We start from the raw sequence: 12,190 nt of genomic DNA, 5'->3' as shown, positions 1-12,190 counted from the left end.
GCAATGAGCTGCTCATTCTTCCAACACAGAAGGCAAGATGAAGAATGGGCTTTTTTTAAAAAATAAATAGCAATTGGAGTCCTGTTTTCTCCTGCTTAAGTGCTTGTAGATTTAAACAAAGCTCTTTATGTCTTGCAGAGGGAAGTGAGTCTCTAAAAATCCCACTGCACATATCCAGATATGCTCCAGTCAGGAGCTCAGGGGCAGAACTTCATGAGTGGTGCCAGGTATGGATGAATCCATTGAGCCAAACTCCATTTTCTGCTGTGTTAACAAGGTCTGTGTGGCCAGAATTCTGTGTCCCAGCACTGATTTCACTGGCATTATGAAGGGGGGGGTTTAGTTGGAGCAAGCAATGTTGTGTCAATTATTCCAGAAGGAACAAAGGGGAGGAATCATTCATTTGAGACACTCCAGATCCACAGGAGGGTGAGGGAGCAGTTCTGAGACAGCCAAGATTTCTGCACACCCAGAACTGGAGACATGAAACATCCACTGCTAACACTGGTCCCAGCAAAGGGCACTGGCTGTAAACACTTTCAGACTTGGATGAACACAAACCAGGTGGGCTCAGCAGAGGAAAAATAAAGCTGAGGGGTTTTTTCATATGGTGCTGGATCAAACCTCACCTGCCTTGTAACCCACACTGGTCAAGCTCCACAGCTTGGCCCTCAGTTTGGAGCCATGTCCACTTGTGATGAGCCTGCAGAAGAAAGCTGCTCAGCTGATGACTGCTCCTCTCCAATAAACAAGAATTGCCAGCCAGAGCCCAGCCAGGCAGGTACTGCAGGAAGGCTTTCACCCCAGATGAGCACAGATTAACACAGGTCATGCCCCACTTCTCAAAGCCATGAGTTCCCACACCCATACAAGCTCAGGAGGAAAGAAAACCATTAATAAACCATTAATAAACACCTCTCAATATCCTCATCACCAGCAGTAGAGACTAACAACAGGGTTTCTACCCTGGACTGAAGAAGCAGGAATTTTCTTAAAAAGTCACATCCCCTAGGCTGAACTGTTGACTTCAAAAAATCCTTCACCCTCTTTCCCAAATTGTTAAAACATGAGCCACCCCTTCCAACCTTTCCTTCTGCTTGAAGCTGCTGAAAGAGTTACACAGATCATCTTCACCAAACTGCAAAAGCCTTTCTTAGTTCTAGGGCTCACTCACCATTCATACCTGCTTTTTCCATCAGACAAGCCACTTAATTCTCTATTTAAACTTTGTTTATTCTTTCTTAAACTTCCCATCCTCACCTAAGATACTGAAATACATAAATAATTCTGAGACAGAAGTGCTGTTTTAGCTACGATACACTTCAGGCTTATTTGCACAGTAAACTGCATCAATTTCTGTTGGAGCATATCTCCATCCAAAAGCTTTGATTTCATGAAATTCAAGTGCCTGGCAAGACCTCGCCAGTGGTAGCAGTATTTTATTTGTGTTTGAAGTGGAACCAGGCGGCTCAGGCTGCCTCAGTGACCAGCCCAGCCTGCCAGGCACTGCTGGCTCCCTGCACATTTCTGTCTCCAGATCTCAGGCAGAGCCAGCTTCTTCTAAATCAGAAAATAAGCACCCACTTCCTCGTATTTGAAGCACAGCCTCTGGTTTTGAAGAAATGAGAATTTATGGAGACAGAGAATGCATTTTTGTTTCTAATGAGAATCAAACATTTTTGAAATGCCAACATCTTCATGCAAAGAGAAGGAGAAATGGCAAGGCAAGAAATAAATTCTGCTGGCATTTGGGAGTGATGGTTGGTCAGGCCTTTGCTTCCTGTTATTTATACACAAATACTGTATGGCAGGAATAGGCAGTCATTGTTTTGTGTTCCTACAGGACCAAAAGGCTCCATGATGTCAGAAAGGTCTGCAGCACCTAAGCCCACACTTGGCTGGGGCACCAGGCTTCGTGCAGGGAGCTCATTCAGGAACAGCTCAGGTCTCTCAGATCATCAGAGATTTCACAAGAGGACAAAGGGACCAAGCTGAGAGTCAATGCTCAAGGCATGTCCAGCCCCCTTTTTTATCCTGTATGACACATTCCTTGCCCAATGTCAGCCTGATTTACTGTTTCACCTCCTGAAACCCTTTAGCATCAGAACTTGCCTCTTGGCCAGAGCCCAGCCTTCTGACAGAACCCACTTTATACCTAATGAGCAGTTTCAGAGTCAAGTCTGTGTTGATTCCCCACAGAACCCCTCACAAAAACCAATCCCGAGCCAGATAAAGCCACAAGTCACTAAAATCAGAGCAGCCCTTACCCAGGGAGGCAGGTGAAAGTGAGTAACAAGCGCTCTGAGAACTCAGGAATCCTTGCACAAACTGTTTTCAAGAGATTTCAGCTTGAAAACACTGCTAAAAATGCAGTTATACCCAGAACTGCTGAAATTCCACCGGTACCACATGGAACAACACTCTCAGCAGTCAGTCCAAATCCAGCCAGCATCTCCCCTTGGGCTGTAAGATACACTAAATGAAATAAAATAGGTATGTTGAGACTCAAACTGAGGGATATTCCCCTCTTGTGCACCAGCAAAACACTGACACAGGAGGCAGCTGGAGCTGTGCTGTTCCCTGCAGGAAAGCCTGGCCTCCTCCAAGTGCCACCCAAAAGCCATTGGGATTTGGATACAAGGAACCAGGGGACGGATAAATGGGTTTTTAGGGGGTTTGGGCACAGGTGGAAAGCAAGAAAACCCCAGCTGACTGAGCCTCATAAGGCTTAGATGTAAAGAAGTTTATCTTTTTGTAAACAAGCAAGTGAATTACCAAGGCCAGTGGTCCCAGCTCAGGGGTGAGCATGCCCTGCAGGATGGTGCATTAATTGGATCCAACTCCATCCCTTTGTTGAATTCTTGCAAGAAAACAACACTCACTGTGAATTTCTTGGTTCAAGGACAGAGGAGCCAAGAGATTTTATATTGTCACCTAACTGTGCTGCCATCAAAACCAGCAGTTCCACTGTAAGCAGAGCCAGAGCATCCCCAAATAATTTTGCAATTCAGCTCAACCAGTTCACCATGAAAGAGAAGTTCATTGATTTTAGTGTCTTAATGAGTAAAATTATTGGAATTACCTCAGAATGGCATTTATATCCGAGCACTATGATGTTTAATTTAATGGAATACTTGTTGCATTCCCTTACCTCACCTTAGTTTGCAAGCCAATGTAAAACTAATCTGATTTAAAGCTCTCTGATGTATGTCCTCTCTGCAGTGAAAACACAGGTTCTGTAAGTCTATTCGTGTGGCAGGAGAACATAAAATGCCAGTTCTGCAAATGAAAGCCACTATAATCAGCAGTAAAAGCTCACATCTCTTTTCAAGTGTTCTCTGATTAAAAAAAAAAAAAAAAAGAAACAACAGGCGAGTTTCCCCACTTGTACAATTACTTTAATAGGTGGAGAACAGAATTATAAGTTTACATTAATCAGGTAATTTGGCACATCTTACTGCTACAAGGAGGTCAAGTTATTAAAAATAAGTCTGAAAATGAACCAGTAAGTCTAGAAAATTAATTTTTCATTTATTTTGCTATTGCTTCCAAGTTAAACTCTGCACCTCATCATTGTAATTACTTCTGAAAGTTTATAAATGTTTCATTGTTTTTATTATTGTTTTATGTCCACCAGCAAACATTAGAGACATTGACTCCATTGTTTAAGCTTCAGGTTCCCCTGTAAACTTATTCTGCAGTAACATCTGCTATGATGGCCACAAGAAATAAACAAAGCAGGGTGTGCTGCTGACTACTGAATCCTTCAGAACCTCTCAGACACCAAAATATCCCCTTAAACCCTACCAGAAGTGTGCCAGGCCTTCACTAAGTATTAAATATTCCAGACCATGGAAAGGCTCATCCAGCCTGGGATCAAGTGGTGTGTTTGGTTTCTCCCACCTCTCCTGAAGGATCAGAAATTATCTGATTTTTATGTCCTCAAGTTTCTCTCCAAAGCTGCAAAATAATAATAAATTTAATTTATTATTAAATATATTAATGAAGGCAGCTCTTCCTTTTGCTGACCCAGTACTTTCCTTGCTACAAACCCACAGGATGGCTGGGATCTCTCTCTTTTATTTTCCTTACTCTGCCATGAGCTCCACATGGAGGCAGCAGGCACAAAAACCCCTCCCAAGACAGTAAATTATTCCACATAGTTTTTGGTAACACTCCAAAATGCTTCTCAGCTGGAAATCATGCCATCAATTCACACTCTGGGCTTCTGATTAAAGAGTGTTTAACATCCCAGTCCATTGCTGACAATCCTGAGCCTCAATAATGTTGAATCAGAGCAGAGAAAGGAAGGATTCATGAGCTGGTTTGTCTAATGCCACCAATATGCCTATGAGTAATTAATTGGTTAAGGGGATTAATATTCAATCAAATCAGTGGCTGTTTTCTCTGTAGTCTCCATTAAGCACATGAGATATATGTACATATAATGTATAATATATGTATGTATAATCCACCTCCAATTTCCCATTAGCACACCCAAACATATTCATACTTTAAATAAACTTTCCAAACCTCTCTTCAAGCAGGCAGTTCCTGGTAGGAGCTGTGAATGTCACCTGCTGCCTTGCCCAAGGTTTTCAGATCAAATTCCAGTCTACACTTAATTTACAGCAACACCCAAGATGTTCTGAGGAATTTGAAGGTTCAGTTCTCAAGCTGCTGCAATTGCAATCCCTCTTTGTGGAGCAGAGTAACAGCATCATCTCTTCATCTGCTCAGGCCAAAAAACAGTGCTGTAATTTTCACAAAGCTATTTTAAATTACCCAAATACTCTGGATTCACACCTGGTAAGTGCAAAGCAGATGATTAAAATAATTCCTCTCCCCTCCATCACTTTCCAGCTGTGTAATTCTTACCAGCTGGAATAGGTTTAGAAAGAGAACCAATTAAAAGACAGATTATTACTACAGGCTTTATAAACACAGCCTATCACATTGCAAATTTTATAGAAAGCATCAAAATTCCAGGTCTTTCCTGTGCTTTCTTTAAAGAGAATCTTAAATGTCCAGAGAGGACCAAACCACTACTGGAAGGCTGCGAGAGCTTGCAGGGGGTAGAAAATAAAATAATTTTGAAAAAATTCTTCTGGAAAAGAAAAATTGTTGCATAGGAGAAAGGTTTAAAACAAGTGATTATACTTCTTGTTGCAAAAGCCCAGGGTAACAAAAGGTGAGACAGAGTTACACACTGGTGGACAAAACGCTGTAGGGGACAGGACACAAAATTTAGATATTTGCAGCAGACTGAGTGCTTTGATGTCGGCTCACTGGCTGGCATGGAATATTGCTTACACATTAAACATACCTGAGCAGTGTTAACTTTCAGTTTACATGCCCTAAAACTGTGAACTTCCTCACAAAAGAAGCATTTTGAAGGATTTGCACTCCTTATTTGAAAATGAAGAGAGGACAAATATTCAGTAGGGACCTGAGAAGCAGCTCAGTATCCACATTGTTGGCAGCAAACTGCACTTTTGTGTACAGGACAAAGGCACAAATCATGTCAATCATGGATTTATAACTTCATCACTTGAAAGGAGTTTGGACTTGGCTCCACCAGGATGACAGCAGTTTAATACAAGTTTCTAAGCAGCCTTCACACTGCAGCTCTCACTTGTTTGCTGAGGGTTGGTTTCATTTTTGTGCAGATCAGCCAAAAATACTCCAAACATTTTCTCTGTGCTCCCCTTTGAGGGGAGCACAGGCCACGTGCTGGGCATTCTGAAGGGAAGCCACAGCCAAGCCTGCAAGTCTTCACCAGCTTGAGGAGTGGAAAGTGCTGTTTCCACTATTGCACAAGGCTGACCCATGGCATTAAAATACATAATACATGTTTGTTTCAAAACACATACTGTCTTTTATCTTGTGTAGGAAAGCAGTAAAAAGCTGAAGTAATTTGCAACTGTTTATATGCTCAGAGTGTATTTATTTATGTGCTGCAAGATATTAAGCCCTTTTAAAAGGGTTACATTTTAATTTGACATCTTCATTCAACTATTCGGAGTTCCTGTTGGAGATGGTATTTTCCCCAATCTCAAGCTAGTTCACAAACCTTAAGGCCCAAACAACTTTCAAACTGAACACTCTTTGCAACATATATCCATTTAATAACAGCCTCACCAAGACACCCATCCCTGGACAGATCACCCAGAACATCTTTTGGAGGACAGGAATCAGCAAAAGGCACCTCAGCCAAAGAAAGCTACACAAGAGATGGCAGTCAGAAACCCTCTTACCTCCCAACACCTGCTCTTACAAAGGCTAAATTTCTATATTTATATGAATTTTAATATTTTGCTAAACGTTCTCAAAACATTAGAAGGCAAGCTTTTATGATTGGGAAATTCTTGGAATCTGTCCATTGTGCTGAGAAATTCCTGGGGCTGCCCCAGAACAGGAGGGAGGGGAAGTGCTGAGTTGGCTCTGTGCTATCAAGGTCCATTAGTGCTCTCAGGGCCCGGATGATTCCTTGCTGCAGGCAAAACAGACTGAGATAAGGATGGCAGAAAGGAGGACGAGGATATATCTACCTCTGTCTTATAGCCTTTTTTTAATACAATATAACCAGTACAGGAAGTTATTAGGTTCTTCCTTCAGCATCCTCGGTCATAAAATAAATAAATGTCTTCCACTCAAGCTCCCAGTAAGGGGTGCAGTCAATATTATCTGCTTGGCTCATCACACAGCTCAGCCTCAGGCAAGAGGACAATTGGGTTTTTCTTTCTTCCCTCTTTTCCTCTCCCTGGCCATGCTTTAGCACCCCTGCCTTTCCCAGTGAGGCAGCACTTTTCACCACCACAGCAGCTTGTCTCACTTGCTCCAGACTGACTCCCAGCTCACTGTTCCCCAGCCCAGCCAGGCAAGCACAAACCAGGCAGGAAGAAGTTGAATTTTCCCTTTCCTTGCACTTGCTCATCCTCAGAGTTTTGAATAAGAAGTTTTGAAGGTGGAGAAATGTGGACCAGCAGAGACCAGCTTCATGCAAGTCTCCTGTCTAGATGTTTCTAAACCTAGTTCAGACTGTCTCCTCTGGGAGGGAAAAAGGGTGCACAGGAAAATTATTTAAAGCACCAAATACCTCTGTAAAGATACAGAAATCTCTTGCTTTCTACATATTCAACATAGTACCACCAAGAAAACTACTCTCCACAAAATCTCTCCATAAAGATTTCTGGGTTCTGATGTTTTCTATCACACCATCTGTATCTGAGGCTTAATAATAGTACTGGCAAGCTCCAAAACCTTCATTTCATTCATCATTAGATTTCATGCTAGGAACAGCCCCCAGAGTTTCGGCACCAACAGCTGTCACGCCTTGGAACAAACTTATTTGTATTGCTCAGGTGTGTTTGTGAGGGAGCCCAGGCTTGCAGAGCTGCCCTTTGCTCTCTTCTCCTCCGTGTTTGAAGAAAAAATTCCCTTTGCAGCTCTGGGGTGTGAGCTCCTGGCACATCCAAACAAGCAGCGTGAACAATGCAGCAATTGCCTCTCCTAAACACAGCAGGGATTTTGTTCCTTTGCCCACTGCTGCTCCAGGTAACAATGGCATCTTGATCAGGAGAGTCAAGAGAAACGATATCAGTGATTTCAGGGAGGTAGTCAGCTGAAAAACTGGAATTATCATTAAAATACTGCAGATTATGCCTGCTGGAGGAGGAGCAGAAGACAAAGGTACAAATGAGATGGTTGCAAGAGACGAAGGAGCTGCTGTACCCTCGAGCCACCCCTGCAATGGTGACTTGTCCCTAGTGGACATGAAATAGGAGCGTGGATTCAATCACAGCAGCCAGAGGTTTTTCATCTGAAGAAGGCAGAAGGCTTTATTTTGGGGTTTTTAAGCCCCTTTTATAAGGTGTTTCGATACAGGTTTAACGTGATTGGTAAAGGGAACAGCACCTCCATCATCCCATTGGTGGGACAAGAGAAAACACTCAGGACATCTGTATAATATTGCTTTGGAAACCAAAAACCTATTTACAAACAACAGTCCTTGAGGGAAACATGCTCTCAAGAAACTTTCCTTTGGGAACAGAGAGGCTGAAAAGTCAGGCTCAGGAAATTGTGTTCACAGTGACTGTCACCTGGGTACCCTGCAGCTCCCCCAGCATCTTCACCTGGCACCCTCTGCTGTGCTCAGTGCCTCCCCCTCACCCCACTCCCTTAGCAAGCTTTTTTCCTGCTCACACTTTGTTTTGCTCGAGCATCCCACCCCTGTGCTCTGGGTGTCCCTCTGGAGGAGGTGCCAGGCCTCATGCTTTAAAAACTTCATGCAACAGAATGCAATATTCTCACAATATTCTGTGGTTCCACGAGATACCTGGGGCCAGCAGACACCAGTGGAATCCACCACGCAATAAACGGCTCTGGCAGCCAAAAACAATATTCTTATTGTTGTTATTGTTCTTGTTGGGCTGCAGGAGTACAGAGGGAGTCAGGTGAAACCCAAACATGTTAATAAACCCTTCAACCAAGCATAGTTGGTAAAGTCCAAGCGAAAAATCATCAGTTTAGGTCAATCTGAAAGCAAAAGCAGGAAAAACTGAGCTGCAGCATTTGTTGGTAGAAGACAGAAATCTTCACATTGTCTCCAAAGGAAGAAAATTAAGTGGAACTCTGGGTGTCTGTTGCCACCTGAGCCACAAAAACAGAGCGAGATCCACAGCAGGAGATAAGCTGTTATCAAGGGTACTCCACAGGAAATAAAATGCAATCCCAACAGGTTCTCAGCAAGTTCACTTTCCTCCAAGCATCACTCCTGGAAGGAAGAGATCCCATTTCCTTCAGTCAGGAGGCAGAATGAAGCTGTCTCTGCCTTTTGTGAGAGCAGCTCATGACTGATGGCGGTTCAGCTTTATGTGGGATGGCAAGATATGTCCAGATCCATCAAAGCATTTTACAGCACAATTATAGAAACCCATTCAGTGTCTAAAAATCGTAGGGAAGTCGTTTGTCTGCTCCTGTTATCAAGCAGCAAAGGCAAGGCTTTATCTGGTTTCGTTTAGACACACATTATCTCAGAAGTCTAAGTGCTGTATAAGCAATTTATAATAGAGACAGCAGAAATTTCAAGATACTACCACAGGAAGTATCTAATCCAAGGATAAAATGCAGGTTTTGGTGGCACAACTAACACCTATCTGCTAATATCTGCTATTATGTAAAGCAGAATTTTGCTTTTAAACCTGCCTGAGGGCAACAGAGCAGAGCAATGCAGATCTGCTCATATCAGCCTCAAAATGAGTCCAGTATTTCATCTAAAAGACTCTTAACCCCCTTAAGTGCCCATGGATCATTCTTAGTATCACTTATTTCAGCGATGTGATATGTTCAGAATGCAGCTGTGGTGAAATAAATATTTTTAAATAAACACTGAAGTGAAAGGTGGGAAGGCCAAGTGACAAAAAACAAACCTGGAATACAAAGACCTTTCACACCTTGTGCTCCTTTCCTGTGCTGTGTAATCACAGGCCTTCACTTAATAAATGCCCTAAACATCCAGAATGTATTTTTGAAAGTGACAGAATTACAATCTCTTATGTTCATTTATGGAAATAAATCAGCCTGGCATCCTCTACAACACAAGCAAGGGGAGGGGTACCTCAGTCATTGTTGGGAGGGGACAAAATAATCCTGCCATTCCTCTGTGGAACTAACAGCTACAGTAAAGGAGGTATATTGAATTTATATTTCATTTCCACACGGGACCCAGGTAAAGCCAGCCCTGTAATGTCCTCTGCACAGCCATGCCAAGGGGCCAGACAGCTCTGGACACTGCATGGGCCCTGCAGGAATCCTCTGGGGGAGAGAAGAGACCAAGAAATTACAGATGTTAAAGGTGCAGTTGTGCCAGGCTTTGCATGGTTCAGGTGAAATCACTGGGCCTGCCTGGGTTTACCCTCAGGCACCTGCTGGGATGAAAGGGGCAGAGAGGTTTCCTCCTTTGTGCTGCCAGCCCAAGGGGCAGCCTGCAGGTCAAACCTGGCTTTGTGGCTGTGGCAGGGCTGGGTCTGTGGCAGGACCTCCTTCAGTGGCTGCAGATAACTGGGGAGAGAGGGGACCCACCCCTGGGGAAGGGGAAGGACAATCCCAGATGGGCTGAGTGAACAAATCCTGCTTCAAACTCCTCAGCTCAGGGCTGGCACCAAAGGCACACCTGAGCTGCACTAGTGATACCCAGTGCACTCCTGTGTCCAAAGGGCTTTGTGATGAAGCTGGGTTTGGATTAAAAAGCAGCTGGCTGGTAATGGACTCAGAGAGATTGATGTTTAAATCACATTTCAGTAAAGGACAGCTAAAGACACCATGCTAAGAACACAGGCAATGTTTTCATTCCAGGGTTCCACTGAAAGTTACAGAATTGTTTGTCATTTACTGAATTGGTCACACACAAACGGTGTTGTTATAACAGATAATTTTTGTTCCATTCCAGGTAAGGAATGAAAATGTGCATTTAAAACCTCAGTGAATGTTTTCAGAAATGAATAGATAAGAACCCCAAAGCTGCCTGGTGCCAGGGATCCAGGTGTGCTTGGAGCACCACCACAGTGTCTGAGTTTCACAACACAGTAGGGTGCTTTGCTGAGCTCTGTTCTACATCACAGAACCTTTCATTTATTGCATTTTAACCAGGCCTGAATGATCTGTTTAAAATTGAGATACAGCTTCTGCATCTCCCAGCTTCAAAGGTCTCCCCATTCTTTCTCAGGCATGTTTAAGCAGCTGTAGCTTTGTGGTACAAACCACATGAGGAAGTAAGTGAATGCCATAGAGTTTGAAATCCAGGAGAGAAGCCATTAAATTTAATAAAAATGCTGGCTATAACACATGTACAACATCAGCTATTCTGTGTGGACTGATCATTTCTGTACCACCTAGGCAAACCATTAAGTTTAGGCATCAAGTTGAAAGCTATTAGTTAAAATCTTTTAATAAGGACTGAATGCTCTGCATTTCTGCTTCTACAAATAAATAGAGGGGTTTAATTTTTTTTTTTTAATAGATCTGTAGTGTCTACATGTTTAAAGAGAAACATCTCACCTCTTGTTCTCAGTACAACGCACATCCTGGATGATTTTCCTCAGAGCTGATCTTTTCTGAGAGGTCACAGAGGTTTGTGGGCACTGGAACATCCCTCCTCTGTTGAGGGTACAGCCCAACAGATCTGCCAAGACCTGGTGAAAAGGTTCCAACATCTCCTGATGGTGTTTCAAACAGAAATCCATCTGTCAACAGCACAGTTGTACCAGTACAGCCCACCAACTTATACTATAGCACATCCACCTCTGTATATTTATTAATTTCTGCTTGAATTTCTTCTATTATTTTCTTACCTTCTTATATAGTATCCTTAGTGTCTAACTTTTCCAGTGCACAGTTTTTGTATCAACAGAAACACATGGACTCTTGAAACCCATCTGCAATTATTCCATCTGCAATTATAATTAAATATATTAGGAATTTGTACACAGAGAAACTGAAGCACAAGTTAAGACACTGCCCTGTTAATCATTGCAGGCAAACACCAAAGCAGAAACCAGAATCCAAGTCTCAAAAAATAAGTTTTCTGCATAGGCACCAAATTGCTGTGTAAGCTTATCTTAAATAAATACTAAATTTCATCTTCTTATCAAATGCTTTGGTAGATCTGCTACTTCTTTCCCCATCTTTAAACATTATTTTACTATAGATGTGCAAAACCATCTTGAATGGTGTCAGCTTAAAGCACTGTGAGCAAAAAAACGCAGAGAAGGGTGTTGAAAAGGAGGCTTTGGGGTCACCTAATCCCATGTCTCCCTTGAAAAAAGAAGTGTTTCAAGCAGTTTATCATATCACAGGGGAATGAAAAGAGATTTCTAAAGGCCAGGTTTTGTAATAGAACTGGGTGTTCCTAATCTGACCCTGTGTCCAGGGCTCCCAGGAGGGAGCTGGAGCCATTTCAAAGGTCCCAGGTGCCACTGGAGATCCCCCAGGTCACTCGTGCTGCTGCTCCTTTCTCCCCTGCAATGAATTTCTGCTGCTGTCCTCCACAAATCCCGCTCATGTCGGGAAAAAGCATCTCCAGATGGGAGCTGAGGGCCTCCAAGAGTAGAGGAGCAGCAAGAGCTCTGCTGTGACACACAGAGCACAGCAGGCTTGGCCATGGAAAATCCAGGAAAACATGGGAAAGGCC

The 12,190-nt window shown here is 43.0% G+C and overlaps 1 long non-coding RNA gene across 1 annotated transcript; it reads right to left on the bottom strand.

Annotated features, from left to right (window-relative positions):
* Positions 1-3,376: 3,376 nt before the first annotated feature.
* Positions 3,377-4,755, bottom strand: LOC147650019 (uncharacterized). The gene is made up of 2 exons (XR_015277355.1): positions 4,534-4,755; positions 3,377-3,960 (listed from the first exon to the last, which is right to left on the bottom strand). It is a non-coding gene; the product is annotated as an uncharacterized LOC147650019 (long non-coding RNA).
* Positions 4,756-12,190: the final 7,435 nt, after the last annotated feature.

The sequence above is a fragment of the Cyanistes caeruleus genome, chromosome 17 (genome assembly GCF_971803275.1).
Source record: "Cyanistes caeruleus chromosome 17, bCyaCae1.hap1.1, whole genome shotgun sequence".
Classification (NCBI taxonomy): domain Eukaryota; kingdom Metazoa; phylum Chordata; class Aves; order Passeriformes; family Paridae; genus Cyanistes; species Cyanistes caeruleus.
The sequence above is the reverse complement of the archived record's forward strand: the minus strand, read 5'-3'. Positions and strand labels throughout refer to the sequence as shown.